This window comes from Lepidochelys olivacea (assembly GCF_965140295.1).
Source record: "Lepidochelys olivacea isolate rLepOli2 genome assembly, chromosome: 13".
Lineage (NCBI taxonomy): Eukaryota > Metazoa > Chordata > Testudines > Cheloniidae > Lepidochelys > Lepidochelys olivacea.
The window spans coordinates 4,796,390-4,812,626 of record NC_140423.1 but is presented as its reverse complement, the minus strand read 5'-3'; the positions used below and the strand labels follow the sequence as shown (position 1 = coordinate 4,812,626).

The 16,237-nt window shown below is 47.5% G+C and overlaps 1 protein-coding gene across 1 annotated transcript in view; it reads left to right on the top strand.

Moving 5' to 3' along the window:
• SAMD10 (sterile alpha motif domain containing 10) overlaps nucleotides 1–4,905 on the top strand; it is a 60,451-nt gene extending 55,546 nt beyond the window's left edge. The window contains exon 7 of the transcript XR_014713821.1: nucleotides 4,369–4,905. The gene's annotated coding sequence lies outside the window, so the exon portion shown is untranslated. The remainder of the gene's footprint in view (nucleotides 1–4,368) is intronic.
• The last annotated feature ends 11,332 nt before the right edge of the window (nucleotides 4,906–16,237 follow it).

Here is a 16,237-nt window from a genome sequence, read left to right as displayed (position 1 = left end):
CCAGTCACTGCTGAGGGGCAGGCATGTGGCCTTGCAGGACACAGCACTTCCTGACAGGCAGAGAGCCTGACACCAGCCATTTCCCTGCCCTTTCTGGCCTTGATCTTCTAGCGCTGGTGCCCTCAGGGCTGGGGTCCCCCCAGTGGAAATAAATCCCAGGGGTTTATGCTGGGTCAGCTTCCAAGCTGGCAAACGGTGGCCCTGAGGGAGTGCGGGCGTAGCAGGCCCTGTAGGCTCTGCCTCCCGCCATGGCCAGCCTGCAAAGGGGCTGATACCCTTCCCCAGCTGGCCAGCTCAGGCCATTGCCCCGGGACCCGCTCTGCTGTCCGGAATTAAAACACGCTGCCCCCAGGCCCTTTGAAGGCCATGGCCAGGTTATAAAGCTGTGTCCCAACAAGCCAGCCGATTACCGGTCCCAAGCAATGAAATGCCATTGCAGGTAAAGCACGGGCCGAGCCTCTACCTGAGCCCTCATCGGGCTCTCTCTGCTCCTAAGGAAGAGTCTCAATACCGGCCCGCCCCAAAGGAGTAGCTGGCAGGTCCCCAGTGAGGAAATCCTGCCTCAGTGCTGGGGGCAGGCACCCCCATTAGCAGCCAGGCTCCTTCCTTTTCTGGAGAAGGTGATTGTGGTTGGAACAGCTCTGGCGCCATCTAGAGTCCCCTGGTTTCTATGGCCCCTTGCCGGCTGCTTTCAGGCGTGGATACGGTGAATGGCTCCTCTGGTCCCTCTGGCGGACCATTTTCTAGCAACTGCCGGAGGTCGGGGGCCCATCATGACCCTATAGCACTACCAGCCACCTTTGAAACTGCTGACCACGAGGTGTGGGTCAGTTGACAGCAGATGCTGGCAGGGTGCCACCCAGTGGCTTCATTCTTGGCTCTCTGGGGACCGCAATGGGTGATGCTGGGCGATTGCCTGGCCACTGCATGAGGTCGGCGCGTGGAGCCCTGCAGGGTTCTGATCTGTCCCACTCCCCATGCCCCCCAGGCACCGTGTGTGCGTGGCCATGCAGGGAGACTGCCAGGTATTCTGCCAGGCCCAACGGTATGTCTTCTCTTCGGGCACAGTCTGTGCCACCTTGCTTCTGCCCCAGTGCCTGACTGAGAAGTGGAGATGAGCCTCTGGAGGATTTGCTAGGGGCTGTGTCTGTCTGTCCTCTCTACTGAGGGTATTTGACCATCCTTGTTAAAGAAGGTCTCCAGTTAGGGCGCCTCTGTGTCCACACTTGTGGCTGGATTCCCAGGTGGAATCCGCACCCAGACATCTTTTTCTCTGTCTGTCTGGCCCAGAGCTTGTGACCTTCCCTCTCAGACGTGGATTGAAGCAGTTACTCATGGCTGTCACCTCAACATTGAAGCGCTGCTCTGCCCTGTGCCTGATGCTACTAGAGATCTTGCATCAGGACTGCTCAACCCACACCCTAGATCCTCCCAGAAAACCTCTCCCCCTCTCTTATCTCCTGAGGGGGTAACAAGTCAGCAGAGCCCTCCTAATCCTCTCCCAGTAGGGATCAATGCCTGATAACACAGTGGGCTGTTTCAGGCAAACACTGCCCACCTTGATGCCTGTTTCAAAGCTTCAGAGATACCACCATAGGGTCCTAAGGAGCAATTAGAAATATAACCCCTCACCAGCTATGGCAACTACTGTAACAGCATCATGAACTCACATTTGTAGAGACACATTCTGCCCTGTTGAATGGCAAGTATATCAGCACAGCCCCAGGCATAGACATGTATTCCCAAGGTCATGAATCCCCTTTGTGCAAATACTATGTGAATGGAGAGCATGTGCGCACTCACACACCCTCCTTCCTCCCACCCCCAACTCCTCAAACCCTTCTATATTCTTTTATTTTATATTTTTGGCATGATGCCTCTGCCATTGCTCAGCTTTCCCAGAGCAATAATAATGACTTATATTTATCTAGCGCTTATCTGCCAATAGCATTACAGGCCCTGCACCAAAACCAACACACAAGCCAATGAAAGGCAGATTAATAGGGCTCGAATTCATGCAAGATTAAAAACAGACAACAATTAAAATAAACATAAAGCACCAAAAATCAAATCAAATCAATGCCGTGCGAAGAAAGACTTTGGCAACAGAAAGGCTTTTTTGAAAACAGAACATTTAAAGCTTAGCCTAAAACAAACAGAACTGGAAATGGTAGATATTGGGGGCTGTTTGACTTTGCATTATATCTGATTGACTTTTTCTGCTTTCGGCTATTTTTTGTAATAAGCTGAAAAATGCACCATTGCATCAAATATAACGGCTATCATTTTCTTTTCCCTAAACAATAACAGTCTCGGTGACAATGCTCAGTTATAAATTGTAAAGCTATCATGCTGGGTTTTTGAGCAAGTAAAGCAATGCAATTACATGTGCAAAATAAATCCTAATTTGCACACATAGTTACCAAGATTGCCTGGGCAAATTGGGTATCTGCATGCCTTACTTGCCTGCAGATCTGGTTGATTATGTTTCAAATTCAGCAAACACTCACTCGCCAGCAAAACACTTAAGTACCTGCTTAACTTTAGGCACGTGCTTTGGTTCCAGTCACTTCAGTGGAGTTTAAGCATGCTGAACGATTTGCTGAATAGGGATGGACATAAGTGTGTACTTAAGGGCTTTGTTGGATCAAGGTCTGTTGGTACCTGGAAGACATTCCCCAGCAGATTAGACACCAGATCAAATTTAAGGTTTGAATACCTAGACTTAAATTAAACAGGTCTCCACAGGAAATGACAATCCCATACTTTACCTAAACAAAACCACTTTCTTTTCATCTGTATTATCCTTCTTGTAAAGGAATTTGTACACATGCAAAAGCAGTGGGGAATGCAAGGCAGCAGGAAATAATATAACAAACTGACAGGTAAGAAACAATAAAGTCAATATTACAGTATCACATGACAGAACAGGAGAGCCCTCCAATCCCCGCAATGCATAGCATGCATCTGTACCAGACAGGTAATTCTCTTTGGTGGTAAACATTTATATATAAGGAGAATCTCCTCTGGGGAAAAAGCCAATCCCTACTCACAATCATTTTAAGGTATTTCTTATCAGATGGTGCACACACTGGAAAACCCAAAAGGCAGAAGCACGCATGAAGCATGTGCAAATCCACCGTCACCAACAAAAATACTAAATGCAGATCCTAAATGCAGATATTGATTTTCTTTAGAGTTCTTGAATACAAGGACAGCTGCAGTTGTGTATCTAAATAACCAGAGCGTGGGGCAGGCTTTAATGCTTTTCACCCATAAGCAGATCTCAAAGCCCTTTACAAAGTGAGTGAGCAACATTCTCACCATCTCACAGATGGGGGAACTGACAGGCCAGAGCTAGAGTTTGTGTGGAAAAGCTCCAGCTGCACTTTAATGATCCGATCCAAGTTACACCGTGAAGCACTCATTCCCCTGAAAGACAAAATGTATTCACAGAAGGGCAGCGGAAGGGCTGGCTTCCCCCACATCACTTGCCAACCGATCTGAAACACAGGAGTATCCTCTACACTGATGACTGAAAATGAACATGTGCAGGGTCAACCAAATTCACCAGCCATCGTAGCAGAGCGTAGTCAAGTGGAGAGTCGAACACATTTTGCTACCATACAGCCAAACCTCAGTGGCGCCAGCCATAACAATGACAGAACCATATTAAAACATGAGCTTGGAGACAGTCCCCTGAGAACCCTGGGCTCAGGTCTTCAGAATTGCTCATGCCCCTTTCATGCACACCACATCTGAGACATGTGAGCAACTGTGGGGGTTGTGCTCCAATAACCACCCATGAGCTGTCAGCAAGGTCGGAATGTGGAATTTACTGCTTGAGCTAAAGGAATAATTCTGTTACCCAGTAGCAGTAGTAGGCTGTCATCCTCCAGTACTGTAGCCACTGGAGAGAGAAGTAGCACACATTTTGCTAATGCAATACACACTCACTCTTAAGCATGTGCATGCAGAAACTTTGGCTTTGATGTGCCTGGCATCCAGTGCTCCTGGGCACGTCGGGTGCACACAGAAGTGCCTATTCATGCTTTCATGCACATTATTTTTATTTTATTTATCTATTTGCATCATGGTAGCACTGAGTGGCCTCAGTCCGGGAGTGGGTCTCACTGTGTGAGGTCTCCACATACAGATACCTAGAGGGCTTGCAGTCACTTTCTGATGGCCAACACAGCCATTTCTGTAATGCAGCCACAGCCTGACAGTGAATCCACTGAATGATTCCGATGAAGTGAGCTGTAGTTCACGAAAGGTTATGCTCAAATAAATTTGTTAGTCTCTAAGGTGCCACAAGTCCTCCTGTTCTTTTTAGTGAGTCTCAGTCTCTCTTTTCTCTTCTTTCAGGGCTGTGACTCTGGTGGTTCCATCCTAGTCCTGAGTAGGCTTTTCTCCACATCACAGAACTGCCACCCGATTCTGCATACCCGGGGCCCTTCCCCTAGATCCAGACTGGAGCATTACAACACTGGAGTGAGGGCATTGCTGCTGGAACTGCGGCAGGGCACCTCGCATGGCTGCAGCTCACGCTGTGCTGGGATCCTGTCAGTTGCATCTGTTCATCAGCAACAACCTTCCAAAGGATCAAGCTGCACCATCCTCCACTTCAGCAATGGGAGCAGTCACGCCGGTTCAGTGCTGATAGGATGGCTCCATTCTCCTTTACTCACGGCACAATGGAAAGAGGCTTGATAGACATCCATAATGGAGACTAGCCTCCCCAGGGGATTTTACTGGTCTATCTGTCTTAGGGACATGAAACTCCTTGGAATGGATTTCACCGGAAGCCTTACAAGTTATAATGTCCTTGCTGGTATTTCCAGGCCTAATCAATCTCGATTCCTTGCTAATGAACTCAGAATGGTGCCGGGATGGATCAGATGCCATTCAGGACGAGATTGATAATATCATTAAGACTTCCTCAAAGGTTCTTTCTTTTTTACCTTGTTAATGAAGCTGGTGCAGGCGAGTCCACCACGCAGAATGCATAATGAGGCTTGGCCTGCTGAAGAGGGACCCTGCTGTTAATGGGACACAGAGTGGTTTCAGACTCATCAACCTGTCTGCGTGGCAGGGATAACGGGCAAGCCTTGCCCGGGTGGCTGAACGGAATAGTTTTTTCACAGGGGTGGAGTGGAGCAGGATCTGAAAGGGGAAGTGGCTGAATCTTTTGCTCTGTACACAATACAGCAACATGAAGCAGCCACACGACACAGAACTGCATTTACTAAACAGATACAAACCTGGAAGGCCAGGTTAGGTACGCACTGTTCTCTGGCTGCTTTCTGGAGGCCTCTAAAACCACAGAACCTGGTGAACTCCACTGGATGGCTCACAAACTATTTAAAACAATACTACCCTATTCCTAGTCGCTACAGAGGCACCCATAGGCATCTTACTGTTCTGCTTACAGACCTTAGGCCAGGAGGAATCTTGCTTATCAATGGGGATTTCTCTCAGCCAGGATTAAATTATGCCTCACCCTGTGTGGTGGTGTAAGGATGGAAGTGGGTAAAGGAAGTTTGGCTCTTTGCTTTGCAGCGTTCTGGTTGGACCCTACAGAATCTTGGCTCTTGCACTCCTGATGCACAAAACCACAGGGAATGAGGCCCTGATCCTGCGACGGGATGCAGGCAGCCAGAGCCCTGTGGCAAAGCAGGACCCCCTGAATCATGATGACAGCCAGCGAAGAATGCAGTGTTGACTGCCCCTCACATGGCAGAGAGAGGACTGGCTGTAATAAACAAAAAGAGGATTCTTTATTGAGGTCACTGACCATGGGCAGGGCCCTCTAGTTCCTTCTAGCTAGATTCCCCAAAGAGAAGGGTGGGAGCAGGGACAAAGTGTTCACCCCCCCTCCAACTCCCATGCACACCTTCACCAGCCAGTGTGGAAGGGTGGGCAATGGACTGCTAGCCCCTCAAGTCTTCCTTGGCTGCCATGCCTCTGGGAGCAGCAGCCAGCATACAGAGTAGCCTGATCCCCAACATGAACAAGTCCTAAACCCAGAGGTCTGAATCCTCTGTTGTACTGAGCCAATGCACAGTGCAATTTAGTGGGTGAGAAATGGTGGTTTTGCTTCCTGTGCAGGCTACAAAACAGCCCACGCAAATCAGAGCTGCCTCAGGGCTGCTCCAGCTAAAGCCAGCAGGAACAATCCCTAGGATTGTTTTGCTGGTCCAGGATCACTGGAGCTACACAATGGCTCCACCTCCTCCCATCCCGATGCACTTCCTTCCCACCCTCCCAACATGTGCCTACGGGAGTGCGGAGAGGACGTGACATGAAATATTCCAAATTAGGATTCTCCCCCCCACCAGTAGAATCTCAGCCACCTATTTAAGAATCTCTTTGCACTGCTCAAGTAGCCAAGGAACCAGCCCACAGTCTTGTTTTCGGAAGGGGTGTGGGCAAAATGGAGGAGCTCATAGAAATTAGGGACCAAGTGTTTGGGAGGTTTTAAGCTATCTTGATAGTTTTGGAATAAAAATTCCAGTAGATGTGGATGGTGAATTAATGGGCACTAAGTAAGGGGGAAAGTTTCCTTAATTGGAATGCATCGAAGCAGGGATAATTGTTTCATCGAGGTTGGGAGTTTTTTTTTAAAGGAGTTCCTTCAATTTTAGACTCTCATTTTCAGCTCCTAATTGACCATGCTGAGAGATTTCTCCTTTGAACCATTCTAATGAGACTCCCAGAAAGTTAGCAGGTTTGAAGAATGAAGTCGCATGAATAGGAATGAGAGGGGGTCAGGACCGGGAGAGCTCAGCATTCTAGCTAGAGATTTCCATCCAGGTAAACTATAATCAATACACACAGATCAAAACAGGCATCTTTGGGGAGATCTTGATTTTACTGGGACTGCTCTCAGGGCAACATAGGACTTACAGTGAGTCCGGGGGAAACTGAGGGGAATCTGGCATTTCATCTTTACCACCTGCCCTGAGAAATTTCACAGTCACTTAAAAAATGTAAAATAGGATCTGGAAGTCCAGTGGGAAGTATTTGAAATAAGTAATTCAACTGGGTGGCCATTTATGGGGAGCGTGGTCTCAGCCCCGCCTGTGACATGCCTAATTTGCCTTCCCAGATGGGGAAAATGGGTCATGTAGCTCTATCAGACATCTGGGATAACTGCTCGAGAAAGCTGTCAGAAGCAGAAGGCTCCTGCAGGACACCCCTGAGACCCTGGGGGAGCAAAGACTTCAGCAGGTAGGACTGGCAGTAGCTTGAAAGACTCCAGGCAGGAGGTCATGGGAGGGGCTTGGTGAAGAGTGGGATGGGATGAATATATAAACTTTGAGGACTTTATTATGAATGGTCTGTGATAATAAACCAGGGTATTATTGGCCAAGGGAAAAGCCTGTGTGGAGTTCTTAAGGAGGCCTGGGGAGAGGGAAACTGAGGCAGGGATGCCTCAGGCTACAAGGGAGTACTTTGGCAGCAGGGATCCTGTTACATCAGTCTAGGAAAGACTTTTGTTTGGGGCAAATTCACCCTGTGCAGAGGGCCAACAGAAGGCCTCTTCATCAGTTAAGTTCCAGTTAAGCCCTCATGATAGCATGTATTTTGCCTGTTAAAAGACTTAATCCTAGTTCTCCAGGAAAGAATCAAAGACATCCAGCCTCGTGAGGCTTTACTCATTTGGGGGGGAGGGGGGAGCAGAAATTTAATTCACATAATTCCTCTCATTCTGGAGACAGGAATACTCCTGAATCAGTAATCAGTGAGCCCTGGATCTGGCCCACAGGGCAGGAACAAACAGGGGCCTCTGATGATGAGAGAGAGAAAGCAACTCCATTTTACCTAGACTAATTCTAAACCTGGCTAAGAAGTCAGAGGTTCCATGTGCCCTTATGATGCCTGGCCGAGATAAGGGGACTGTGGTGAATGTGTCATCACAGTGCTGTGCTATTTCAAGAGCTATCTGTGATTTACAGTAAAACCTGAAATTTTCCTGGTGTAACTAGGTCAATGGCTCTCAAGTAAGGGTAAAGAAAAGGTAAAAGAGGGGAACCCTGTCTAGCACTTCCAACTAGCACAAGCCACTTGACTAGCACCCATTGATATTTATATTGCTTTTCGGTTTGTGATATATAATCCACTGAATAAATTGTGGGCCCAGGCTTGTATCCTTAACTGCCATAAAGAGGTATGGCCACTTCATCCTGCTTCCAGAAGAGGAGCTCTTTGTGGGAGGAGCTGGTTAATCTGGATACACTAGCCCCAAGAGAGGGTAAATATTGTTCTTTAAGATGCTGGATGTAAGTGGTCTATTCTTGGAGTTCAGAGGGAATCTGAGGCCAGGGGCCGGCAGGGCCATCTTAGGCCATAAGGGGCCACACTGGGACAATAGCTGCCTACACCCACATTCTCAGAATTGTGCCCAGCTGTATGTGCAAACATACACATGAATCTGCAGGCCAATGTTTATATTCAGTTACTGATTTGCATACAACTGTAGCAAAGTTTTGCCTGAATAAATAGACACTGAGTTTAAGTCCCACTGAAAATGTGGCCCCTTTACGATTAATCTAAATGTTTTTTTGTGGAGTTCTGTGAAAAAGCAAATCCGTTGGTTGAGATGCAGCACCGTTGCCAGTGGTCCGAGAGGCTGTCGTATGCCGGAGGCATGCACTGCGGTGGTGCGATGGGTGTGTATGTGAATGTGTGTATGTACCCTGATTCATGGTGTATATACCCAGTAAATAACACCCAGAGCTGTTTCAGAAATGCAGAGAGCGGCTTCTCCCATTCAGTCCCAGTCTCTGGGGCTTACAGCCTCCCGTGAGCTCCTGCTGGCATTTTACTCTGTGAAAAAATTAGCTTTGCCTACCGGCCTGGGTGCTCCTGCTCCCTGCCCCCGTGACTAACCAGAGCTCCAGAGGAGCAGCTGCTCCCAGTGTTCGGTTGCTGGCAGGAACTCTTGGTGCATGCCACAGGACCTCCCAACTGTCACCAAAGATAATGGAGCGCTCGCCATGCAATTCCAATACGGACCTGCACCCTGCTGTTACTGCGTGGATTCATGCCAGGGCAGGGCCAAGGCAGGCAGCAGACAGAGTGACGGAACTGCCTCCAACCTGTGAACCCTCCCTTCTCTAACCTGCCTGTAAGTTGTCATTCTAGCTACATAACAGCACACATCTTCTCAGCTGAACCACCATACCTGGAAGTGATCTTTTCAGCCAAGAGTGCCAGCAGCCAGACACCGGAGGGTGAAGTCTCAGTGGGAATCCCTGGGTGTTCTACACAGTTTCCGGGGAAGGGGGGTGGGGGTGCAGCATGGGGCCACTTGCTGAAGTCAAGGGGAGATTTATTATTGGGAGGCAATGTGACCTAGTGCCTAGAGCACTGAGACTTAGAAAACCTGGGTTCTTTCTATGCCTGGGTCTGCCACTGGTCTGCTGGATGATCTTGGGCAAGTCACTTCCCTGCCCTGTGCCTCAGTTTCCCATCTGTAAAATGTGGGGGGAGATAAATAATTTTGTTCAAATGTTTCTATGACGTATTTACCTATTGTACTTGAGACAACATTTCTCGAGGAAATATTTTCAAAATATTTCATTTTATTTCAGTAGAGAAAAATAAACTCTGCTCACTTTCACTTTTTTTTAAAAACTTTCTTCCCCTGGAAAAGGGGGAAGGGAAGTCTAGAAGTGAGGTAAAGGGGGATGTTTGTTTTGTTTCCCTCACCCAAGCCAAACAATTGTTCAGGGCCAGGGAGGGGAATCCAAATTTTTCTTTTTGAAAGATTGTCCAAAATTAAAAATAACTTCAAAGTGATTTTTTGGGTGTGTGAAAATGTTCATTTTGGTCAAAAAGACATTTTCCATTGGAAGACAAAAGTTTTTTGGAGCGCTTTTGACCAGCGGTGGTAAAAACTTTCCCACCACTAAGAGAGAGAACTGCTTCCCCAGGGTAAGGGTGGAACCCTCTTGCTTGGGACCTTCATAATTCAACTGGATGAAGCACCAGGAAACATACGGGACAAACCTGGAGTATCAGGCTGCTGGACAAGGTGTGGCAGAGCAGATCAGTGCATTTCCATCTCCAAGCTCTGTGGCATGCACAGACAGAAGAGAGTTTCTGGATGCCTTTGACACAGGGCTAAGTGTATTATGCGTTTAATGAGCACCGGGCAAAGATCACTGCATCATAAATCTTGATTAAACAACCGCACTTCCACCCACCCCCCTTGGAACAGTCAGCACTTGATTTACCGAGGCTGCCGGGAAGCTGTTGAAGGAAGCTCAACAGCACGAGCTTGGCAAACATAATTTATCCTAACAGCTTTGGCTTGATTCATTTGTAGGAGAGAGACGGGGCCGTTCGTTTCCAAACAATTATCCAAGCAAAGGGCAGGACCAGCTAACCTTCCCACCAGCCCTCCATAAGTCAGCCCTCCCCGACCTGCATATCCACGCATGCTGATGCTCGGGTAGGCCAAAGACTCCTGGCCTGCAAGGTGGGCAGAACGCACTAGGTCACGAGCCCGGAGACACAGACAGACATTATGTGGCTGACCGAGAGGCCGAGTTTTGTGAGCAGAATCACAATCCTGGCTCCCCATGGTCTATGAGGACGGAGCCCCTTGCAGACATGAATTTTCTCAGGGAAGAGGTGTTTGTTGTTTTTTGGGAGGGGCAGGGAGAAGCTGAGGAAAAACGAGTAGCATCTTCAGCATCCCCTGTTGGGATGATGTTTCGTACGTGAGTGTGTAAAAGTAAAGCTTAGAGCATCTGCCCCATTTGATAGAGGTGCCTGTGTGCTAACTATAGGGAATTCCAGATCTCTGCATTCTGGCTCTGCTTCCACTGCCCACTCTCTTTATGCCTTTTGCTGCCAACTGTAGACTTCAGGTGATATTTTAAACAAGTTGTGGCGTGCACTTACCTGGCTTGTGTGGGTAACTGAGTACGCAGTCCCAGCAATTGTGCATGTCAGGTGGGTAACTGTGAGCAGAAACTCAGGAACTGCATATGCAAATCAGATAGCTGTGCATACTATCCCAGCAATGATGTGAGTAAAACTGGTGGGCAATTGCATACTATCTTATTTGGAATTCTGTCCCTTTATCGTCTTTCATGCTCCCCATAAGCATAGAGCAGCCTCTCATTTCATATTCATCAAGCTCCATCACTTCCTAGCTTTGTAAAAATGCCTCTAACCACATCTGTCCCACAAAGCATTCCAACTGTAATGCCATGTCCCCCCTTGGGTTCTGCATTGCACCTTATCATACCAGCTTTTAGACTGTAGTTTCTTCAGGGCAAGGGTCTCTATGGATGGTCTATCTCACCTATCATACAGTGCACTGATAATGCCACATAAAGAATAAATAACACGGTGTTTTGATTTCTGGGGCCTCATTTCTCTCTTCAGGGAGGAACATTCTCCATTAACCTTCCCCTCTTTTCACTTCTCTGTTTGCATCACAGCCATTTTGCCTCCTCGCTCTATCTAAAATTAAATCTGCTCGGGTTTGGGGTTGGGTTTTTTGGTTGTTTTTTTTTTTTGCTTATATTTGCTGAGTGCATGCAAGCACAGGAAAACATCAGCATAATTCATACCACACACAATCGTCTTGGCCTCGGTTTGCAATCAAAGGCACATGCTGAGATATAAGTGCCTTTCATAAGGAGGTCTGAAGATAGCCCAGGTGCTGTTTCACAAACCATTAGTGATTCTCTCTTTGTTCTGATATCGCACTGCCTCAGCCTAAACCATGAGCAACCTCAAAGGTTTCTGAGCTGCAGCTACGACATTGCCAAGCTGCACTATGTTGATTTTTTTTTTCTTAAGGGTGATAGCAAAAAGTGACTGTGGTTGCTCCATTTGATCACTTGCTACCAGTCTCTCTAATCCCTGTGAACTGGGCCGTTGTGGTGAACAAAAACTATCGTGAGGTCTGTTGCGTGCAGGAAACACAAACTCCCTATAGCAAGAAAGTCTGATGTGAGGGACGTGGCTATATGCTTTATGATTGTGACTGCGCTGCATGGGAGTCAATGCGTGGCCAATGAAATACCCCAACGTCCTGGCCTGGGGCAGGCAGCTACCATTAGCACTGGCCTTCTGGCCTGGATGACGGAGAGAGACTTGGAAGCAGCCTGACCCTGCAGCATCACACAAAATCCGTTACGCTGTTAGCGGCGCCATTCCTTGAATGACCCATTTGTGGCTGTACAGCCAGACGTTCACTGCTCTGTTACTATTCCCACAGCAGCCACCAAGTACTGACATTCCAGTGACGTGCTTTAACCTGCAGGCAGGACCTGCCCCGGTTCCCATGAGCCCAACGGGAGTTTTGTCATTGACTAAAACTGGAAGTAGGATCAGGGCCATCCTGGTACATGTGCAGCACTGGAGGAGTTGTTGCCTTGTTACGTAGCACTGAAGCAGCTAAAGGTCCCTTTGCACGGAGGAGAACAGATGGCCACCTGCCCTTATCAATGGTGTGTACGTCTGTGTGCGCTCTTCACGGCCACTTCATTGCCTGTCCAGTCCCTGCGCTCCTAGGAGTTATTGTTACTTTGTAAAGTGCCTTGAGAGTGCTGGGGTATGAAAGATGCTCTATAAATCTAAATTCTATTCGATTCCAACAGATTTAATGGGTCTGAAAGAAGCTGTTACAGCCTATTGGGTATTAACGTGTGTTTTAAAATTATTCACTGTGTAACAACCTACTTACAGGATAGTTTGGGGGAGGTGGGGAGGGAAGGGGGAGAGGAACCGTTCCAGTTTAATGAAGAAATAATACACGTTCCAAAACTGGCTTAACACCTACTTGTGCGTGTGAGTAGATTCTGAATTTTCAAAGATTCATCTATGTATGTTATGAAATAATTGTTCTGGGCTATTGGGGCATGTTTCAGACTCCAATATGGAAGATATTTCATTTGTTTTTAACTCTCACCCAAGTGTCTTGCCAAGTCAGTCTTGAACTAACTAGAGAAATCTGGAGTTACGGTAAAGACTTGGGGTGTTACTTTGTCCTTAATTCACCCTGTTGTGGAGGGTTGTGTCTTTCAACTGATATTGAGGGCCCAATGTTGTGAGTCATTAGAAGTGGAGGGTGCTTAGCAGCTGGCAGGAGGGGGCCCTAAGAATGGAATTTAATTTAGGGTGATATAGCTCTTACTCTTTGCACAACAAAACGATATGAATAAACCACAGTGGCACAGCTGAGTCCCAGATAACCATGTTTAGTAAGTGCACACAAACATCGGAGGCCTCGCTACATCTGTGCTGCTGCTCTGACTGATTTCTAGTGGCTTCTTGAACACAGTGAGTATCGCAAGAGGGCTCATAAACTTTTTAAAGAGCTACTACCCTAATCCAGTTGGGGAGAGGGTGGAGTGAGAGAGCTGGACAGGAGAAAACAAAGAACGGTGAAGTTCGGAGGAAGTTAGGAAGTTAGGCCATTAAATATGGAATTCATCCGATCCATGTATTGTCTACAATCTGCTATTGGGCTTGTTTTGTTGTGCGCACTTTGAGTTTAAGTAATACTAAATATTTTTTGCTATGAAAAAATAAAAATATAAATTATTTTCAAGATGCGTAAAGCACCAGCACAGAGTTCGCGACACATTTTCCAAAAGCTCCAGCAGGAATTGAGCGCACCTGTGCAAAACCACCACATTCGTGATGCTGATCTAAAACTGTGCATGCAAATTGGGTGCTTCTGGCTTTCTGCAAATTCAGCTACTTCCCTGTTGGCATGTCCAGTTCTCCAGTTTGCTTGGGCAGACACGGGCACTTATGAATTCTGCTTTCAGAGTTTGTGACCCTTTGTCCAGACCCTCACCTGCTGCACACCGGTTTCGCTCCATTTATGTCAACACAGCTGCACCAGCTTTCTCCAACTGAGGAGCTAGAGTCTGAACCCCGAAGTTATTTGTTACTTAAACAAGCGAAATCAATCGCTCTTTACAAAATAAATAACATAGGGCCAGATCCTCAGCTGGTGTAAATCAGCATAGCTTCTTTATTGACTCACTGGAGCTGCAAAAACAGGGTTTCAATGGTGAGTACGCCCTCTAGTGGTGCGCACTATGTTCTGTGTTTTTTTCAGACGCTGCTAGAAATCCGTTGAGGATTTGGCCCGTATTTTTATAAATAGCTTGAATCAACTGCTGGCCAAAGATGCCAGCTTGACAACCCTGGAGACTGGAGTCCTCTCTGTATCCAGAGAATAGCCGGGCAGTAGCGGGGCAAGCTTCCAGAGACTGCCCTGCCAGTGCATCTCACTCCAGACCCAGCTTGGAGAGGGGAGTTCAGTCTCAGTGCTCCATTCAGTCCTTGGCCTCTCTGCAACTGCCAACAAGGGAGCAAATTAGTGCCAATGGCAGCGGTGTTCTTGTGAAGTGGATCTGAGACCCCCTGAGCCATCCGCACAGGCCACCAGATGGTCAATGGACAGGCCACCAGATGGGGACAGTTTGTGGTCAATGCCATGGCAGGCTGCACTGTGCCAAATCTTGCGGGTGGTTTTGTGATATGAAGCAGAAAAGGCTGGTCTGAGATCACCAAACTTCTTGACACTTGAGAGCTAGAAAGGAATCTCAACTCGTCTCCAGCGCTGGCAGAAGAGTAGGACTTGAATCAGGGAGGTACTGAGCATTTTATGGGGGGTAATGAGCACTCTCCACTCCCACTGAGTGCTCAACACCTTGCAAGACTGAGTCTGTAGGGCACTGTCCTTCTGAGCCATGGAGATCCCTCCACTGGGACAGGAGTGAGAAAAGCATTCAGAGACATGGGTGTGAAGAGGCATTTGTCCCATATGATGCCTTTTCAGGTCACATAGTTTTAGCTCTCAGCAAAATCCTCCCTTGCCAATAGTTAATAAATGATGAGCCGAATGCCCGTGGAACAGCAGGGTTACTAGCTGTCAGCAAAGGCTATCTTTAATATCACTTTAATTTTCCTTTGCCTCTTGAGATGATAGTGGCTGTTTGTTTTGCCCCTCTCTGACTAATGCCCTTTTCCCTCTTCAAGATCCTCAGCATCACTTCTCCCTCCCGCCTGGAAATGCAGGAGAGCCACTGCAAGAGGAAGGGAAGGAGCCACAGATGTATTTTAGGATAGAAGAGGATGTGTAAAAATGAAAAGACTTAAACAGAGCATGGTAAGACGGTCTCTGTGCAAATATTTATCTGATCCTGGCCACGTAATTGCTTTCCTCTTTCCTCATTGCAGGGTCTGCAAATCAATTTAATTTACATCCTTTGACTGCTTCATCCTCCACTGCCTTGCACCTTCTGTAGTCATCTCCTTCTGCCCGAAAAAATGGGTGCAAATTGCCACCATTCTAAATTGGCTGCGTTTCACACCCAATTTTCATGCAGTGTAAATGGTGATAAAGGTGCAAAGCACTGGAGAATCAGACCCTCTATGTTATGGGCCAGATTTCCCCACTCCAGTTTTATGCAAAAGTAAATCAGGCATGAACCTAGAGTAAGAGGGACTGACTTTTTCTTCTTCTTTTTCTGTAGAATAATATAAATAATAAGAAGAGGCCGAACTCTGATCTTAATCACACAGTGTAAATCCAGAGTAGCTGTTGATTTCAGTGGCGTCACCTCAAACTTACACTCATGGAATGGATCAGAATCTGGGTTGCAGCTCTCACAGCTGATCTCTAACAATGAAGCTGCAAAGCGCCTTCTCCTCCCCCTGGCTGTGCAGGGTGATTTGCCTCGATGAAATCCCCCACGCTGTGTGGCTCTGTTTTTATGTGCATAGGTTATATGCCAATACTCTTTTTTACAAATCCAAGGAGAGGGGGAAGCTAAGCAGTTCCTCGTGGCTCATTCCCCCTTGCAGACCTCTCGCGCTCCTCCAGCACCACCTAATTGCTCTATACAGGACCTCCGAGGTTTCCTTCCTTATGGCTCCTGCCGCCCCTCCTAGAAGGCTATTGCACCTGGTTACAATTCTCTGCCTGCACACAGCTTCCCGACATCTGTTCTAAATTTGCTGGGGGGATTTCCAAGTTAATTTCTTGCCCTGCTTCCCCTTGTCCCAGCATGGTCTGAAAATAGTATAATATAAAGTCCATCAGGGTTACTATTTAAGAGTTAGGTGCCTCAGTCAAACCTGCTGTTCGCTGCTATCATGCTGTTCTAGGTGGTTGGGCTACCTTGTGCTTATCGCTCAGACGTAGAAAATGCGGAGAGCAAACTTCACAGCACTGAGCAAGGGCTCC